Source organism: Parasteatoda tepidariorum, chromosome 5 (genome assembly GCF_982258835.1).
Source record: "Parasteatoda tepidariorum strain Cologne lab strain chromosome 5, Ptep-v5.0, whole genome shotgun sequence".
Taxonomy (NCBI): Eukaryota; Metazoa; Arthropoda; class Arachnida; order Araneae; family Theridiidae; genus Parasteatoda; species Parasteatoda tepidariorum.
Window position 1 is genome coordinate 1,376,837 of NC_141759.1, and position 20,794 is coordinate 1,397,630.

Genomic DNA, 20,794 nt, shown 5'->3' on the forward strand with positions numbered 1-20,794 from the left:
CTTGCTGTGTTTGGGGTTATCGAAATTTGAATATTACAATATACAGTAAAGAAATATTAATTTATTATTGAAATTTTGATACATTAATTGATTTTTCCAATTCATCTAAACAACATTAGTTAATTTAGTCAAACTTTTATTAGTAAAGTGAAACTTAACAACATTCACGATAACATCGCGTTCGATAATTATCCTCATGCTTTCGATATTTTCGCATTCTTATATATCGTTTCTATAAAGATCATTATATCGTCTTTGTGATAACTATCGTTATCGATACTATTCAGGATATTATGTCAGAATGCATTCCGACATTTCATGTTCGGAATATATCGCTGTCGATACTGATCACGATATAATTGAATTCGAAAATGATATGATATTCGATATATATTGTAAAGCGCTGTAATTAAATGAGAATACTTTTTTAAAATATTGGTTTCATGATGTCCAAGTAATATCGATATTTTACTATAAATCGTTATATCGCCACGCAGTAGTGATTTATCAAAAATTTTTACATAATTAAAGAAGAAAAAAAATCTGGAAGACGAACTCACTTCATAAAGAAGTAACTTGTTCTTGAAATGGATCACTTTAACTATTTTTTATTTTACTTTATAACTGTCGATGAACAGTTGACCGAATTTTTGAGTTTATAACTACTACTGTTCAACTCAGCAGCCTTGTCATTTTGAACCCAATCCAGAAGACAAGGGAACTCCTGGATCCAGTATTGGGAGAAATGTTGCCTTCGTGGAGGACTCTTTGATGGAACTAACCCGCATTTGCGTTACACGTAGAGAAAGAGCACGAGAACCTCTCACGGTTAGCCTGACGGCAAAGGGACTAATAACGCATGATCCGTCTACCCCTGAGGATATTTTATGTCAGCACTGTGGTAGGTGCAAGCCGGATGCGGAATTCGTATCGACCAGACATCGCTGGGATTTGAACCGGGTTCACCTCAAAGGAAGGCGAACGCTCTATCCCCTGAGACACCACGGCTCCATTAAAAACCATCAATTAAGGTACTTTTTTGGAGTATTTCTATAAAATGAGGTTAATTTGATGTTTAAACAACGTTAAAAATTGCTCTCGCCTAAAACAAGGCGTGACATCAAAGCAGCGGTTATTTCAAAAATTTTTAAGGAACACTTAAGAATTGTTATTTCTAATCACTTTTCTGATTTTCTTAAACCTCTTAAAACAAATAACGGAATTGCCGAAGGATAATCACTTTCCGTTCTTATGGTATAGAATTTCTAAAAAATAAGAAAGAAAATATTTTGAAAGAATAGAAACAAAGCAGATTACATTTTTTGCGTCATTGTTACTTGAACTATTTGGTCTTATTAAAATGTTATTTTTTAAATACGATTTGACTTTGCATAAGGTTTCTGTATTTTTGCAAAGTTGAAAGAAGTGATAAGCGGAAATTGATTTAGAAATTATCAGCAACATTCTCAACATTAAATTTGAATCGTGAATATTTGCGTTAAATAAAAGGAAATAAATAAAAATCACTTTATTTAATTGAATATAGATAATAGATGGAAATAAGTATAAGTATCAATGTCTCTCTCTGTTTAAATGTGTAGTGAATTCTTTTTTTTTTTTTTCTTCTTTAGAATTCTTTCCGTTGATGCTATTATCTGTACTTCAACAGATTAGAAAATTTAATGTATGTCTGCGCAAGAAAATATTTTCTTTTTTTTTTTCTTTTGAAAAAAAGTAAAATACATAATTATTACAATGGGGTAAACTGCAATGAAACCATGTTCTATCAATTGATATATTTCAACGCTCTTACGAAGCTTTGCATGATCTATAGAGTATATAAAAAAATTTTAGCTGAAATACCAAAATCAATATTCTAATTGACATCTGCTTCATTAGACGGTTTTTAAAGAGTTTTATGTAATGAATCGTATGTTTCGTATTTTAATTAAGAAATTTTGTATTTGAATTTTAATTTTTGAACTGATTTTTATCTTGAATAAACTCGCAGATGAATATATTCAATTGAAAATTGCACAATAAAACCTTAAAATTTTAAAGCACTGAGTACTTAACAAAATCTCATTTACACTACTAGGTAGTCAGTAGATTTAAAAGTTTTATTTATTTATTGTTAAATTTATTAATACGCAGTTTCAATAGAAGCAGATCACTATTAATATCCTTTTACATTGTTTTTTATAATAAAATCCCCCTACCATTACTTCAAAAAAAAAAAAAAAAAAAATCTTGGAGGCTTCGCTCACTAAGCTCAACAATTGCTTCCAATTCATTATTCTCATTTTTTTCTTAAATGTTAATAAAAAAATTATTTTGCTAATTAAATACGTATTTGTTACAATTTTGTGTAAGCATACTGCCTAATGTGTTGATTGCTGCAAAGTAAAATCCTACCTGGATTTAGAAAACTTTCAACAGTAGGGGAGAGTGGGGTCAATTGTAACATTTTTTACTTAACTATTTTTAACTGACAAAAATTCCAATATATTATTAGTATTAATTGACAGACGAGTAAAGTAGACTATCCTCTACTAGAAAAAAAAATAAATTCCTTATTTTAAATGTTATTATATCAGTTATTAACAATTTTTGACAGTCGTGCACTTGTTACAATTGTCCCCACTTACGGGGTCAATTGTAACAGTTCATAAATTCGACTAAAACATAGTTAATTATACATATTATCATAGTTGTGATATATTTTTTTATTGATCAAAATAGTAATGATATTTCAGGAGTCAAAATAATGATGAGCAGAGACCTAAAGGGTTAAACTTTAAGGAGTTAAAAATTTTAATTTATGCTGTGAAAGGTGACAAATGAAATAATGCACATGCAACATAATATAAATGATATAAGAAACTATTGGTGGTTCTTAAAGAGTTAAGTAATGGTTTGTAAACATAAAATTATTTATTTTCAGCTGTTACAATCGTCCCTTTACTTATTGTTACAATTGTCCCCAAGACGCCATTTCAGCTTCATTTGTTAAAAACAATGCTAGTTAATTAACAAAACTAATCTTTTTTTTTTCAAAATGTTAATTAAGGTGTCCAGTTACATATTCGGTTAATAATTTTTATTTGTTTAAACAAAATTACTTTGTTACAATATAATATTCTAATACCAAAAAAAGTACTTACGTAGCGTGAAAATATCTTTTGTGTTGTAACTCTTTCAAAAGTACATAAAAATGGTTGCCAGCAGGGGTGTACATGTAGATTTATTAAATACACCTTGTTCGCCACCTAGGAACCAAATCTAGAACCCGACACTCGAAATATTTGCTCTGTTACAATCGTACCCTGTTACAATTGACCCCACTCTCCCCTACTTAAATATACTGAGCGTACTGAATGAAAAACGTACTGAAGTAATAAATCAGGAATAATTTTACTTGTCAACACTATATAATCCTCACTTTATCTCTTATAACAATTTGCCTCGTAATGAATTTTGTTCTCTCTTCAATTTTCACATTTTTTTAAAATTTCGATAAAATGTTAAGATTTATATCTAGCAACATCTAATCTCTCTCTCTATCCATTTTTTTTATTTCTCCTTTTTTTTTTTTTACTTTTGTAAGAGAAATAAATGTTTTTACAACTTAAAATTGCTTTTACAACTTAAAATTGCTATACATTTCGAACAAATTGGAACCTACTCTCATTAATTTTATAATTCAATAATTGGCCTTATCAGTATGTCCTCTCCTTCGACAATTGAGTTTCGGTCGAGAGGAAAAAGGATTCTTAATCATCAACTTTTCCGCATTGGAAGTTCTAATTATTTATTAACTACTCTTTGACACTATGCATGTAATTATGTATGAAAAACAAAAGTTCAAATTTTTATCAAATATATATATATATATTCGATATGAGGAAGCCATTTTATGGGCTTTTTATAAAAACCAACTAGACGCTTCTTGCTTTTTTAATGTTTTTGTTTTTCGTCTTCAATTCAGTTAACTTATTTCTTTTCCCGAATTCCACCTTAGAAAAGAAACATAAGTTAAAATATTTTAGGTATTGTTGTTTGAGGCTTAATTATGAACTGACCGTGACTTTAAAAAAAATTAAAAAAAAAAAAAAAAGAAGGATTTGTTTTGTATCACGCATCACTCTAATTATTCTAATTGAATAAGATGGCTTCCTCACAATTTAAGAATCGTTTATAATTTCGGCTTTTCTAAAAGGAATTTTATTTCATTTTCGGATAATTTAAGACAGATTTTTTTTCTTTTTTTGCATCACACGGATTAAACGATATAAAATTATTGTGAAACATCCCAGTAATCGTTTCAAGCTCTAGTTTCTTTCTTTCATCTTTTTTTTTCTTTTTTCTTAAGAAAGGAAAAAAAATGGAGGTTCTTTAATACTTGATAAACCTTTCAAACGCATTCATTTTCTTCGCTATTTTTATTTTAAACAGTATTTTATAACCTGTACTAGAGTTCAGCGGGAAAAAAAAGGGGGGGGGGAGACCTCGTTTTTACATATTAAAACTAGAGTGTAATCTCCGTTTTCTCCTTGATTTCCAAACTGTCGGGATAAAATATTTATAGTTAGGTGACTGAAGATATATCCAGAAAACAGTACGCGGGGTGAACTCCCCTCCCAAATCTTACTTTTACTTAATCCCAGCATTGTTATATGTTGTTATAGGTACCTATGAAACACTCATAGACAATTCGATGTCTAAAATTAATAATAAATTATTAATTTATTTTACAACCATAGTGATGATGAATGATGATTAAATGGAGGATTTGTAAATTCCATTAGAGATAAATAAAAGGCGATAGAGATAAAAAGTTTGTTGCCTTGTGTTTAGGAAGCAAGTGTTACTTATTATTAAAAATTTCCGAAATATTAATTGAGGAATCAATAGGGAGTAATCACTAATTCAGACTGATTTATGATGAGACAACATAAAAAAAAATGAAAAAAAAAATGAAATTGTTTTGACGGAATATTCCTGCTGAGCTAATAAGAATTTCTATTAAACCATTCGTCGAAAGGTATTGCTGTACCATTATGGACCATCACGAATTTAACGATCATAAACAACCATCATCCCGATGTAGGAATTCGGACTGATTTATGATGGACCAACATTAGAAATAACGAAATTGTTTTGACGGAATATTCCTGCTGAACCTACAAGAATTACCACTAAACCATCATAGAAAGGTATTGCTGTACCATTATGGACTATCACGAATTTCCATCATAGTATCTTAAAAATATAATATTGGAACGATCATGAACAACCATCATCCCCATGTAGGAATTCGAACTGATTTATGATGATCCAACATTAAAAATAAAAAAAAACCTAATTGGGAATTTTGATGGAATATTCCTGCTGAACCAACATGAATTCCCATCAAACCATCATGGTTGGCACCATCGCGGATCACCATGATCCATGTCAATCAAACTCCTCTCGATGGTTAACCAATTAAAGTAGTATTTTCCATCATGGAACGATGGAAGTTTGTTGGCATATCAAAAACTATGAATGCATAATGAAAAATGTTGGATGACGGTGACCATCCAATGAAGTTGGGCCATCATGAACTGTACTGAAACAAACATAAACTCTCAAAATGTTTTGATGGAATCATTAAGAATTCTGATTTGGCTATGTTTTATTGACGCCAACTAAAGGGAAGAATTTCCTCACGCGATATCCAGTGAATTGGCAACGAACGTATTAACGCGTCTTTACCTCGTCTCTTCTGTTATAATTCAATGTTTCTGCTTCGATTTAAAAAAACTATGCTTGTATCACATTTCTTATACCAAATTTATAATTCTTCTTTAAACTAATAAGAATCAATTTAAGCGTGCTTAATCCTAATTTTAAATTTTTGAGACAACGCTTCTCATATTATTGGATGGGAAAATAATTTATATCTGTAATGTTCACGTGAATTGGCCACTTTAGGCACGCATTACTTCGTTTTAGAAAAAAGTTTAAAATAAGGCAACCATGTACTCAATTCATTTGCGCCTAGCGCCCTTATGTAAAAATAATTCCCTTTTGGAGAAAAAATCCCTTTTGTTAAAAAAAAAAAAAAAAAATACTTAAGTGGTAGCAGAAATATTTCATGGATTGCAGAAACAAGATAATCTTGACAATCATAATGTAGAAATAATATTATATTTCTATCTGGATCTAAATTCAAAGCTAGAGGGGTTTTTTTTTTTTTTTAATTCAAAGTTGTCAGTAACAGAAAAAAAATGTAATCATGATAAAAGCGAATAATGAATTACTTTATTTCACGTAAGTCTTTCTTTTATTTCAGTTATGTTTTGTGACTGGGCTTTGAGAAGTAAAAATATATTTTTTTTTATTTTTATATTAGGCAGTTGGTAATTTTTTAACTATCTTAAAGGAGTTACAACTGTTCAAACTAATTTGTTTTTATTTGATGTATTTATTCATTTTATTAGTTCATGGCTACTAAACTTGCATAAAACAGTCATCATCCTTTCTGAAAAGAAGGGGGGGGGAATACACTAAGAAACCAAAATTCTTCTTTGGCCTTTGATAGCACTTTTAATTCAATCGTGTCATAGCCATCACTGTAACCGACACCTGAAAGTGATATCTTCCCCCTCCCCTCTCTCCCGATAAAGGTCAATGAAAGGTGGTCATTCAAAGTGATTGAAAAGGATTAAGCCATCTCCGCATTTTTTTTTTTTTTTATTTACGTCTTTTCTTTTTTTTTTTAATTTGAAATTCGGCATTCGTGAAATAGCAAAAAGTGGTGGGTGGTCTGTTCCTTTTTTTCTCCTTATCTCTTTATCTGAGTGACGCAAAAGGTTCTTCTCAAATTCGTTATAAAAATTGAAAAATACTTCTTATGAATACAATTTTAGAATATTAATTTGACAATCAATTCTTTTGAAATTGCGTTTGTTATGCGTGTTTATTAATGATATGAATGTACACAATAGAGGAAGAACACACTATGAATACAGGTTATCCTTAACTAAACAGCTAGTTTTTAAAAATTTATTTAAGGAAAACGGCTAAAATTAAAATAATATCAATAACAATTCTAGATGAAAATTCATACTGCAGCCCCCCCCCCCAAGAATTCCTTTTTATAGTTCTAAAATGCTTCAATTGGTATAAATTTAGAACAGGAAAAATGTTGAAGTTTTTTTTTTTTAAGAGAATATAATAATAAAAATTTCTACAGCGTATTTATGTGAGTGGTCATGCATTTTCCTCCCCAGAATGCATTTTTACAATTCAAAATTGGTTCAACTGACTGCGCTGCAATTAAAAAAAATTTATAACAGAAAAACGGTTAAGATTTTTTTTTAAAAATGGCAACAAGCTTATGTGACAAGCCATACATTTTGACCCCAAGAATACATTTCTCTAGTTTAAATTATTTCAAGTGATGGCACTGCAATATGTAAAGTTATTGTAAATAAAAGAAAAACAACCGAGAGTTGCCATGACAATCATGTGACATCATCGTTGGAGAGAATTAATATACATCAAAGCACAACCGAAAAACACAAATCAGAAGAACATCACCTGTCATAAAATTCATAAACCAATACTCTGGGAGAAATGATTGACGCCTTGTTACACGCGTTTAATGCAAGAATTATTATTTTTTAACATCAACCGTTTTGTTATAAATTTATGAAAACTGTCATTTTATATTAAGGATACGCGCTGTATAGATAGAACCATGGACACCGTATCGAGGGAGAAACCTTTCTTTCATGACTCTTTTTACTACATTATTATTATTTATTTTTTTGACTCATTTATTTTATTTTTAAATGGTTTTTTTTTAAGCTTTCGAGTTTTAAAAAAAATGGAAGAAAAAACTTGATAATACTGCTGACGAGCTCTGGTTTCTGGGAACTCACATCTATAGCAGCTGGTCTAGAATTTGATCTAGAATCTTAGCAAACTCCCATAGGATCGTTGGTTTGTAAAGGTATTTCAGTTAATGAATGTCACGCTAATACTTATTCGAAAACGAGTTTAATTTACTTTTTCTCCATCATGTAGGTCATTTGTTCGTATATTCCATATGCTTTGGATGAAAAAGCTTGCATACTGATCTAACATCGTTTAATTAAGGAAACGAATTAAATCTGTCACGACAAAGCACCGGCATCGCAGATTTCAGTGTAGTGGAGAAAAAAGGACAATCTGAATAACTTGGTCTAATGGGCCGATTTTCGCTTACACATTTTTAGATCATTTTAAAGAATGTCATTTTATATGAAAAAGTGAAAAATGTGGAAATTTGAAATTCGAAAAATATTACGCGTGAAATCAAGTTTTAATTAAACGACTTCTTTAAGATTGATAACTCAGAAACTATGTGATCGATTGTTTTCAAATTTTGTTCTTTAGCATTTAAAACTAAATTCCTTAAAATGATGTACAAATTTGTATGCTTCGCAATTCAAACTTCCTTTGACTATGATTAAATAAATTAAAGAAAAATAATAAATAATTGCTAAAAATTGTTTTTTTACAGGGAATTATCTTTCTGTCAACACATTTTATAATTGTGTAAAAAATGTTTTTGGTTCGCTTAATGTGTTCTCGAGATCGAGCGAAATAAGCAAAAAATGTAATAAACATTAAGGAGTCCAAACTTTGGACCGTTCTCCTCACCATATTATTGGGATCCTATTTTTTCAAATTACGGTTAACCCCACATATTTTGAGGATCAGGAATCCGAATCCCTCGAAGAAAAATAATTTTCATTCATAGAAAGAGTATTCGAAATGTCTTCTGCTCTAATTGGTTAGCATATTTGAAGTCAGGCCCTCGAACCATTATAAACACTGAATCTTAATACGTGACACCGATCATTAAACCAAAACTGATTCAGTTTTTTCTTTGTTTCTTCGCTTTTTTTTAAGACTGTTTATCACAAAGATGCATGGTTTAAACGAAACTCTGAAATGAACAAAAATATTACTCAAAAGAATATTACGACAAATAATTTTCACAATCCAAATCACAAATTTGAGCTTATATATATATATATATATATATATATATATATATATATATATATATATATATATATATATATATATATATATATATATATATATATATATATATATATATATATATATATATATATATATATATATATATATATATATATATATATATATATATATATATATATATATATATCTATATATATAAAAATCTCTTGTCACAGTTTTAGTGGTTAAACTCCTCCTAAACGGCTCAAGCGATTTTGATGAAGCTTTATATGTATATTCAGTAGGTCTGAGAATAGGTTTATAACTAATTTTTTTTTCATTTTTTGGACAGATTTAACGTATATTTTAAATATATCTTTATTTAATCATATTCCAATCCAAACTAGACATTGAAACATGATAAATCAAATACAATATTCACGCACGTTGCAACAAGTCATATTGAACTCTAATACTTATGCTCGCCCTTAAAAGAAGAACATCAAATATATTTGCAAGTATGTGAATAAAGGCAGTGATATGGCAGTATTTCGAGTTGAAAATACCAATGTGACTGCTCTTCCAGTGAATAACAACGATGAAGTAACGCTGTTCCAAATTGGCCGGTACATCACCTCCAATGAAGCTACTATGGCTCTATGGCTACAGTGTTGAAACACTGTAAAATTATCATCTGGGATGAATGCACTATGGCACACAAACATTCGCTTGAGGAAACAGGACATTGAAAGATATAATAAACAATGACAAATTATTTGGCGGCAGTTCAGGTGATTTCAGACAAACACTTACCGTCATTCCGCGTTCAACGTGCGCTGATGAGATCAATGCTTGCTTGAAATCATCTCCAGTGTGGAGTAATGTTGAAAATGTTCAACTAAAAGTAAATATGCACGTCCAAATGCTTCAAGATCCATCTGCTGAAACATTCTCAAAATAATTGTTAGATATCGGTGATGAAAAAGTTACTAAGGATGAGACTGGATGCATAAAATTACCGGACGATTTCTGCACAATCATTGATTTACAAGATGCTCTCATTAACCTAATATTTCCCGATGTTCACTGGCAGAAAGGGCGATTTTAGCAGAAAAAAATGTGGACGTCAACGAATTGAATCTGAAGATACAACAGTTATTGCCAGGTAACTTGGTGACATATAAATCCGTTGATACAGTTTGCGATCCTATTGAAGCTGCAAATTTTCCAACAGAGTTTTTAAACTCATTGGATTTACCAGGCATACTACCGCATGATTTAAAACTCAAATTTGGATCTCCAGTTATTTTGCTTCTTAATTTGGACCCACCACGCAACGGCACGCGATTAGTCGTTAAAGAATTTATGAACAATGTTATCGAAGTCATTATTTTAAATGACAAATTCCGGAATGAAAGTATATTACTTTCACTAAACCCTGTTATACCCACACATGTGCCAATTCCATTAAAACGCAATCAGATCCCCATTAGATTGGCATTTGCATTGACAAGGCCAAACAATGTCTTTATGTGTCTTAGATTTGAGCACACCATGTTTTTCACACAGACAATTTATACGTGGCATGCTCTCGAGTGGGCAAACCATCCAGCTTATTTGTGGTAGCTAAAGATGGAATGACAAAAAATATTGTACACTCCATTGCACTAAGAGATTAACATTGTTGACTAATATTTTCAGAATTCGTTGTATATATAATTTATAAAAAAAGTTACAATACATTTAAAAAAAACTATTATTTGGTGTGTTGTTTCACATTCCGTCATCGTTCACAGCGCTCCATGCCTCTTATGCCCCATGTCACAGCGCTCCATGCCTCTCACTCATATACCACACTTACAATAAATAAGATATATATTCATACTCTAGAAATAATTCATATGGCGAAACAACGTTTGCCGGGTCAGCTAGTATATATATATATATATATATATATGGATGCAGTCGGACCTAGCAGGGAAACAGACACAGGATTTTAATGAAATCAGATGTATTTTATTTAGATCATGTTCTTATGGAAGACCAGCGAAAAGTGATGTTAACACCATTCAGGATCAGTCTTTCTGGTAGGGAAAATCTTGCAAAAATCCGAAAATGTCTCTATTTAGGGAATAGAGGGAAATCTTAGAAATTACTATTGGTTAATTGGTTAAAGAGCTTGCTCGAGTGATTCCCACGGCTTAAAAGGGAAAAAGGTCTCTACGTAAATTTATGCATAGTTGGGCCAAAAATAGAATTAGAAACAGGATGTAGCTATTAAAAGTGTGAGAAAGCAATTCGATTTGAATAATTAATTAGTAATAAAAGTAGGAGTTGTTTTATAGCGAAGAAACTAACATAAAAAGATTAATAGAAGCTTTTTATGTTGCATATATATATATATATATATATATATATATATATATATATATATATATATATATATATATATATATATATATATATATATATATATATATATATATATATACATATATATATATACATATATATATATATATATATATATATATATATATATATATATATATATATATATATATATATATATATATATATATATATATATATATATATATATATATATATATATATATATATATATATATATATATATATATATATATATATATATATATATATATATATATATATATATATGAAAATATAATATAATTGAATAATATAATAATTGAATATATATATATATTCAAAATGAAGAATAAAACAAAGAAAAATTATAGACATATGAAAATATGAAAAAAAGGGGGGTGGGAAATAATAAGTAAAAAATAACAAACAACAGTTTATTTAAAAAAAAAAAAAGACAATGAAACGTTAATTAAAAAATCGGAAAAAAAGCCGGAAAAAAAAGATATAATCTTTTCTTCAGCCCACACGATTATATCCGCAAAACAGAGTGCTTTCTGATATTGTATCAATAAAGTCAAAGCAAAATATATTAATACAATAGTGTGAGGAGCACTCAAAAATTTTTTTTATAAAAATAACAACAAATAAAATAGATCACAAAAAGTAAAAATAAGTAAAAATAACATGTAAAAACAGATAATAAAATAAAATAAAAAGAACAAACATTAAAAAGGGGGGACTATAAAGCGAGTAGCAAAATTAGAACAACTTACATGGACGGATATATTTCAAGAATGATTTAAAAATGTTTTCGCAGAAAGATTGCCAGATTACAAAATATGAAAACAAAAACTGAAAACAAAAGCGCAAATTGAGTGTAACAAGAGGGTTTTAAAGTGTCGTTCTTACTGCACTGCTGAAGTTATTTGTTATTCTGAGATTTGATTTGTTAGTTACCAAGGATGGACCCGAAATGGATGTGCGCAAGGTAGTATTATACTGGATAATTTTAAAAATTGATCATAAATAGTTATAGAAGATTGATGTTTATTTAAGAAAAAATATAAAATAGAAAAGAGAAACATAAATTGCCTGTTTTGCAAATAATTTTAGCCGCGGATTTGCACAATATGGATTAGCACATTGAAAAATTATTTAAATTATCAAAGAAAAAAAATTTAATAGATAATTTTAGCACGGATTTGCCCGAAATGGATTTGCACATGGAAAAATTAACAAAGAAAAAATTTTAGTACGTAATTTTAGCCACGGATTTGCCCGAAATGGATTTGCACATGGAAAATTGTATAAATTAATAAAGAAATTTTTAGCAAACAATTTCATCCACGGATTTGCCCGAAATGGATTTGCACATGGAAAAACTGTATAGATTAACAAAGGAAATTATTTAGTAAAGGAATTTTTAGTAAATAATTCTAACCACGGATTTACCTGAAATGGATTTGCACATGGGAAAATCATAAAAATTAACAAAAAAAATGTTTAGTATATATATTCACCAAAATATACGATTAATTCAATGATTTTATATAAAATTTTATTACATTAGTTGGGTATCCATTGTTTTTTTATCAGATTTTGAAAGAGTTTATCGATTTGTTTTTTGAAAAAATAAATATTACTACTTATTCCTTTAATTCTGTTCATTTCATTAAAAGTGGTATTTAAATAGATGCTTCTGGAAACATTAGAATTCCAAGTAACTAGTTTATTAATATTAAAATTAAAATCATTTCTTTTATCGTATAAATCAACAAAGCAGATATTTTCAACTTTCATAATACCCAAATCCAAAAAATTGAAATTAATATTATCATCATGATTACGAAGTAAGATTAATTCCTCAGGGTATATATCACTCAATAAAACAGTAAAATCTTGGAAATTAAAGATAATTAAGTCATCAATATATCTAAAAACAAATTTAATACTAAGAGTATAATTTTTTTCATAATAATGCAAAAATAAGTTAGCTAAGATAGATGAATAATTAGATCCCTGTGGTATTCCATTAATTTGAGAAAAATAAATAGAAAGTGGGGATTTTGATGAAAAAAAGTCATTTATTATTTTTTAAGTACTTGACGATAAGTTTTTTATTATTTTACTGTCGAACAGAAACGCTGTTTTTTTTTTTAATTATTTTCTAGTGATTATGAAACAAAATTTTAAACAATCGCAATTCCAATGAGAAAAAAAAGATTATAAAGAGATTAAAACATAGCAATGAAATTTAGGATTGCAAAACAAAAATTAAATAAATAAAAATTTATTTTCAGATACAAATTTTAAGGAACTTTTTAAAGGTTGTTGCATATAAATAATCTTAATATCGTTATTCAGATAACAATTAAAAAAAAACTGCCTAGAACAAAGAAATATATTTCAGCATAAATGAATTAAGGTCTAAAAGTCTGTTCAATTAACATCTAAATTATTTATTTTCCGAAAAAAATTTCTTCATTCAAAAAAATTGTTATAAAGGTCTGAAATAGTCAACTGATATAAAAAATTGAGAGCGAATAAATAAAAAAAACTCATCTTCATATTAAATACGTAAGAATTTTCTTATATGCTATTGTATTTTATTTTGAATGCTTTAATATTACTTTTAAAAACTTTCGGATAATTACTTTTAAAAATCATTATAAGTATTCCCATTATAATTAAAAATTTATTCACCTCATTTCTCTTAATTATTGATATAAATTAAAACAATGCAATCGAAACCACTTCTGTTGATTTTTACATTCTTATAAAAAATATGTCAGTAATTTCTCAAAATAAAATTAAGCAATGTCACTGAAATCATTTTGAAAGGCTTTTACATTCATGCTATATCTATTACAATTCATTGATAAAATATGATTCATTATCATATGATTCATTATTATCACATTCATTAAAATATGATTCATTCATCACTGTTAAAATAATATAAAATTATTGTAACCGAAATCATTTATGTAGATTTTTACATTCTCTTCATAAATAATTCAATTTATTCTTAAAATAAAATGAAGCAATGTAGCTGAAATTATTTAAGTAGTTTTCAAATCCCTATTATAAATTATTTAAATTATTGTTTAAAAAAGTAATTAGTTTAATTGAAATCCTCTAAGTAAATTTTAACATTTTATTCTTAAAATAAAATTCTTTAAAAATTTAGCTAAAACTGCAATGTTGCTTATTCCATTTTAAAAATTAGATGTTTCTCGACAAGTAGAATGAACCGATATATTTTCTGGGTTTTTAGTTATTCTAATGAAACACCTTTCTCAACTTTTTTATAAATAATAAATAAATAAGACATAATTGTAATACAGTCTTTTTACAATTTTTTGTTTCAAATAGCAAATAATGAAAATGAATGCCTAATTAGCACTTATCTAAATAAAATAATTTGCGAAAAAATTTATAATACTTTCTCAAAAAAATTAGGGCTCCTTGCAAATCAAAATTAATAATGCTTTCACAAGTATATAAGTGAATAAACCTTGCACAAAAAGTTAATATAATCCTTACCACAAAAAATTAATAACTATTGTACTAAATAAAAAAAAAAGAGTTTAAGATTATTCTGAGCTCAATTTAAATAAAGTGTGACAGTTTTAAAAACACAAAATTATAATTTATTGAAAATTAATTTATATTTTCTCCAATATAAGGAGGAATCTTTTAGAAAATGTAATAATTTCTAAAGATTTAAATATGCCATTTTCCTTATTCTAACATTTATACAAAACCAGATGGCAGCACAAAACACAAATATCGAAAAACGAAACACATTTTTCTCTAATGAAACAATAATTTGAAAACTATTCGCTGATAGTCTCGATATTGTAAGCATTTAAACCTTAATATTTGTTAAAATTCTAGGAAAAAGAGTTAAATATATTTGATAGCTTGATTTGACTTTATTTACTTAAATGAACATTCATTCAAAAGTGTCATTCAGTAAAAAATTAAATAATGTTAACTTTGAATGTAATAATAAGTAGTTTATTTTTATTCCAATAGATGGTAGCACTAAGGCATTTTGAATTTTTAAAATATTAACCTTTTCAACTACTGAAGTAAAAAGAAATACAGAAAAAAATATTTTACAGTTCCGAATTTCTATTTTACAGTGATAATAAGATGAACAAACTATGGATTATACTGCCATATAATTTTAGGTCTACATCTATTTAAATACAATCATACAATTAATAGATGAAAAATGAAAAAATACGTTACTTTTTTATGTTAACTAACGTTTCAGTTTCGAAATAGTTTAAAAGGCGCTTTAAGTAAGATATCAAAATGAAATTTTAAAAAAATTAAGAAAATAGTTGAAGAAAAGAAATAGTGTCAGCTGAATTTAAAAAAAAAATTCATGCTCCTGGTTTTTTTTTTTTTTACTCCTCCATTTTTGTGAACTTATAAGAATAAGAAGCGACTATTTTACTTTCGTTTAGTATTTGTTTCATTTTATATTCGAAGAAAGCTGTAACTCATCGAACATACTTTAATGACTTTTAAATGTATAAAGTGAATTAAATTTAAAATTGATAAAACTAATCAAACTTTTATTGGACAACTTGATTGTCAGAAAAGGGGAGGGGCAGCCTATTTATTTTCGTTTTCTTGCTAGTTATCAGACAAAGTCTTTGAACTCCTTCCGGTATCTATTTTATATAACTATTTCATAACTATCCGATATCTATAGTTTATTACCTCTGTTGTTTATCTTCTATTATTACAGACGAAAATATTATAAATTTAGTTTCAAGTATATATTTTCGCACTCACACCCAACTTGAAACGGCATTTTCAAATTGAATAATTTGTAAATTAAATTAAAAACACAAAAACTAATTAATCAAAGAAAATGTATGCAGTGTTTCGAATTGAAGAAATTTTTGTTCTTTGCAATGGCGATTGCATACCAAATGTTGAAAGCAATTATAATGTGTTTAATTTTAAGCAAACAAAAACCCATTTGTTAGTTAACCATAAGTTATTGAATTCTGTTATGTCAAAAAAGTATTTATTTAATTAACAATTTTTATTTAATTTCTGTAATTAACAGTAATATATTATTCATAAAATTATGTTTCGATCGTTGGAATTGAACTTTTTATAAAAAGCCGATAATACACCTGACTTCAATAAAGAGAAAATTTTGATTTCGTCACTGAAGTAAGTGAAATATCGTTGCTACATAAAACTTGATCAATGTTTTGAAGATTTCACTTTTTTTTCTTCTTTTTTTTTCTTATAAGCTGATGTAAGCAGAATGACAAGCATCAATTTCGTTTTTGAGGTGAATTTTTTTTAATATTTTTATTAATACTATTATTATTTTTTAACTTCTAAAAAACTAGATTATCTATTCTGTTTCATTTTCCCTATTTTCTATTCATTTGATCGTCAAGCAAAATGATGTTAAAACCGAAAAAATAACACTCCATGTTAGTGTCCATGCTTTGGGATGATCTCTATTACCCTAAGTCGGTGGGAAAAAAGGGCTGCAGAAAAAAGAGCATCTCGTCAGTAAATATAAGAATTTAATAAACGATTCAATTCTAGACTTTGTGCAAAATTTTAATGTAATTACACATTTATTCGAATGAAAATAATAAATTTATAAGGATTCATTTAAAATTGCTCCATTTTATACTTCTTAATAAAATGGTTAGAACTCTTAAACAATTCCAAAATTGCTCTAAATTTCTATAATTGCACTCACTATATTGTGATATAACAATAATATACAAATAATTCTTTTTCAACTAATTATTTTTTTAAAAATTTGCATAAATTGAAATACTTCATCATTTCTGTTAAATTCTTTTTGACTAATCAAAAGATCAATTTTGGGGAAACTATTGTAAATTGGTACGTTATTTATAATAATATTATATAATTGGTTTCAAATAAATAAAGTATCAAAAAAAAATTCCAGTCGAATTCAAACTGAAATTCGTATATTAATTAAACTTCATATATTTAATTTTTAAAAAACTATCTAATTTCCATCCAATAATTGTTTTATTGCCAACATTTGGAATCAATGACTTGATTTGAATCAGACAGTAAATTTATGTAATCTTTAGTGAGGGGCTTTTCTTTTTTTTCTTTTTTTTTTTTCAAGTCCTTTTTTCTTGATGATATTTTCTGGGTTATTTCTTCCGGTGCTCTTTTTAGCATGATTCATTACCGAAACTTCGGTGAAAGAGACTTTCAAAGCTCCTCTGGAAATGAAAGCAATATCCGACTCTTTCTGTTTGCTTCCGTGATAATGGACAGTGCGTAAAATAAAAATAGGACCATACCGATTAACTTTTGATCTAATGATCGGATCTTCACGTTTTAGAACACGAATTTAATGTGGTTTGAAAGAGTGACCTGAAATATGGGGATTAATTAGTGCAAATGATATTTTAAGTTACGAAATCAGATACAAAAACTTACTTTCTCTGAATAAACATTCATTTTTTTCGATGGACTGGGATTTTTGACCCCCAAATTACTGGGGGGGGGGATAGCCGCAATCTGGGAAATGGGGCCCCAATATTTTGGTCAAGAGAGCGCTCCAAAGTTTGCATCCCTTCATGTTAATTTCCCTTTTTGCGTATTTTTCTTTTCTTTAAGTTCAACTTCACTTTTTCTTAACTTTAAATTCAACAACTGTTTGTGTATTTACTTAGAAATTAAAAAACCAAGCGAATAAATGAATGTTTAAGGTATTCGACTAGTTTCGATAAACTTTATATATATATATATATATATATATATATATATATATATATATATATATATATATATATATATATATATATATAAACACAAATTAACATGAAAAACATGAATAAAATAAAAATAAAAAACTAAATGGTAGAGAAACAAGAATGGTAAAAGCAAATAGTCGTTGTCAAGACACATCTAATTGCCATAAATAATGCGATATTTCTGAATAAAGAATAATTATCCTAAGATAAAAATTATTCTTTATATGTGTCGATATCGCAAAAAACCTTATGTTGTTAAAAATCATGAAATAAAAGAAAAATGTAAAAGGAAATCAAACTTACCGGCGTGAATTAAAACGCGGTTTAGGTTTAAAAGTACAATAATAAAACAGTTAACAAAAATCGCGAAGATGTAAAATATTGCTTATAGCTTGAATCGAATATAATAAAATTTAAAAAAAACATTTGATCGAAGAAGAAGAAAAAAATGTTTAGGTAAAATATTAGTGCTGCCATCTATGAGAAACAATTAGTAAAAAGGTAATAAAATTGAAATAATAATAAAAATGTTTAACGGATTGAATAAATTAGCAGTCTTAAAAAAAAAAAAAAAAAAAAAAAAAATCATTAATAGGGAAATTAATTTAAAAGTCAGTCTGTCAGGATAGAAAGCCGTTTATAGACTCATCCTTCATTCATAAAATCTAACATAATTTTACAGAATACACATATCCATCTTTCATAGGGTGACTTATTTAAAAATCAGAGCCTGCATACAGGAATAGAAAACCGTTTATAGGTTTTATTCTTCATTCATACAACCTTACATAATTTTAAAGTATACACGTATCACCTGCATTCATTTGGGGTGGTTCTTTACGAACCAGAGCCCATTCCACTTATACAAAAATAAAAATAATTAAATAAATAAATAAATAAATAAATAAATAAATAAATAAATAAATAAATAAATAAATAAATAAATAAATAAATAAACTGTTTATTATACTGGACAATTAAAATTAAATTAATTTTAAGAGGCTACAAATATTAAAAGGTAACTAAAAAATATTTAACTAATCCAGTATAAAAGGTCATACATCCAAACTATTCCGTCCAGTGGCTTTAGGAATAGTTTATCATAGTTAGTTCCTACCTTGAAAAAAATCAGAGCTTATTCTTAAAACAGAAAAATTAAATAAAAATTAAAAATTAATGTACCAAGTTTTTTAAGATTTTTTTAAAGTAGAAATTAAGAAATGAACTAGGAAAATGGCTATTAATTAAATCGTTTTTATATATATCAGTATCTAATAAAAACTCGTTATAGTTAGAATTATTCCTGTAAAATCTATGAATTTGATTGGCAATAATATTAGAAAAAACCTTATTGGCTAAGTTAGAGTTGAAATCTATGCATTTTTTAACTGGAAATTTAAATTCATTTCTTTTGTCAAAAAGTTTAAATGTAATATTTTTATCTGCATTAATATTAAGAGTCAAATCTAAAAAATTTGCTGAAGAATTACTATTATTTGTTTTATTAAGAATTAATTCATTTGGATAAATATGTTTTGCTAGAATATCGAAATCATTAAAATTAATAACTAATAGATCATCAATGAATCTGAGAAAGAGAGAATCAATTGGAAGATTAACATGTGATTTTACAAATCTATATTCTTGTAGAAAAAGAAAAATATTGCAGATGTTAGTACTGAAATTATTTCCCATGGGAATACCATTAATTTGTTGAAAAAGGTGGTCATTGAAAAGAATATAATTGTTGTTAAGGTTAATATGTACTAGAAAGTTCCAGTTATCTTCATTAATAATATCACTGAGATTAAACATGCTATGAATTTGAAGAAGGTCATCATGAATTTTATTAGTTGGAAGGGAAGTATAGAGGTTTTCGAAATCAAAACAGTGAATTGAATCTACATTTTTTTAAAGTTTTTAGTGTATTTAAAACCTGAATGCTATTTTTAATATTCCAATTTAAATAGTTATTATTTTTAGTAAGTTTATTAATTTTGTTATAAACTTTTTTAAGAATGTTCTCAAAGTAAATACCGATTTTTTTCATGTTACTATTAACGCCACTTGCAATAAACCTGAATTTGGTTGGAGTCTTATATATATATATATATATATATATATATATATATATATATATATATATATATATATATATATATATATATATATATATATATATATATATATATATATATATATATATATATATATATATATATATATATATATATATATATAACTTATAAACCTGGCAAAAAAATATTATTATTATATGCAAAAAATAAATTTTAGCAAATATTAGTCGAAAGAATTCTGAATTGTAAGGCTTACAACTTCTTACATCATTTTAATGTATGTAATTTTACACGGCACGATACGAAATTTTAGCAAAATTGGTTAAATAATTCCTGAGAAATCGAATGTTAAAAATGTCAGATGTTTAAAATTCGATTATTCAGGAACTATACAACCGATTTTGCACAAATTTTGTATTTTGCAATGTAAAATTGTGTTTGTTAAAATGCTGTTAAAAACTGTATACCTTACAACTCAAAACTTTTTTTACCATTATTAAG